General features: G+C 46.0%; 1 protein-coding gene across 1 annotated transcript in view; it reads left to right on the top strand.

Annotated features, from left to right (window-relative positions):
* Positions 1-1,222, top strand: part of USP18 (ubiquitin specific peptidase 18) — a 48,334-nt gene that overhangs the window by 10,774 nt on the left and 36,338 nt on the right. The window lies entirely within an intron of this gene.

Here is a 1,222-nt window from a genome sequence, read left to right as displayed (position 1 = left end):
GATTGGAATAGTTTCAGAAGGAATGGTACCAGCTCCTCCTTGTACCTCTGGTAGAATTCAGCTGTGAATCCATCTGGTCCTGGACTTTTTTTGGTTCCCTCTCATTTCTGAGCCACACAGATGCACATTTGGACTTAGCTCCGTGGAGAACGATTTGAATCAGAGGAGGCCATATTCTCAGTTATGCTTTCTCTAATGTTTCTTTTTCTCTCCCAACAATTGCTCATACTACTCATTTGGCAGTGAGTAAATATATACTTTTGGTGACATCTCACTTTTCCTAATGGACTATTAAAACTTTTCTTGTTATTGAACTTTTTTTTTTTTTTTCTCGTGAGATGGAATTTTGCTGTGTCGCCTAGGCTGGAGTGCAGTGGTGCGATTTTGGCTCACTGCAACCTCTGCCTGCCAGGTTCAAGCAATTCTCCTCCCTCAGCCTCCTGAGTAGCTGGGATTACAGGCATGCACCACCACACCTGGCTAATTTTTGTATTTTTAGTAAAGATGAGGTTTCACCATGTAGGCCAGGCTGGTATTGAACTCCTGACCTCAGGTGATCTTCCCGCCTTGGCCTCCTAAAGTGCTGGGATTACAGGTGTGAGCCACTGTGCTTGGCCCTTGTTATCGAACTTTTTTTTTTTTTGAGACGCAGTCTTGCTCTGTCGCCCAGGCTGAGTGCAATGGTACGATCTCAGCTCACTGCAAGTTCCGCCTCCCGGGTTCACACCATTCTCCTGCCTCAGCCTCCCGAGTAGCTGGGACTACAGGTGCCCGCCACCTCACCTGGCTAGGTTTTTTTTTTTTGTATTTTTAGTGGAGACAGGGTTTCACCATGTTAGCCAGGATGGTCTCGATCTCCTGACCTCGTGATCCACCTGCCTCGGCCACCCACAGTGCTGGGATTACAGGCATGAACCTCCACGCCTGGCTAATTTTTTTTGTATTTTTAGTAGAGACGAGGTTTCATCGTGTTAGCCAGGATGGTCTCGATCTCCTGACCTCGTGATCCACCCGTCTCGGCCTCCCGAAGTGCTGGGATTGCAGGCGTGAGCCACTGCGCCCGGCCTGTTACCGAACTTTTTAAAGGTTCATGTTTGATATTTTCTCTCCAATTCGTTTGCAAGCTGAGTGAATGCCTTGTACCTGAGAGAACTTTATAGGACTTCATGTGCTTAGTAACTTTAAGAAAAACATTTAATTTTTGTTAACTTTTTTTTTTTTT

The sequence above is a fragment of the Colobus angolensis genome, unplaced genomic scaffold (genome assembly GCF_000951035.1).
Source record: "Colobus angolensis palliatus isolate OR3802 unplaced genomic scaffold, Cang.pa_1.0 Scaffold242, whole genome shotgun sequence".
NCBI classification, from domain to species: Eukaryota; Metazoa; Chordata; class Mammalia; order Primates; family Cercopithecidae; genus Colobus; species Colobus angolensis.
This window is presented reverse-complemented; position numbering and strand designations above follow the sequence as displayed.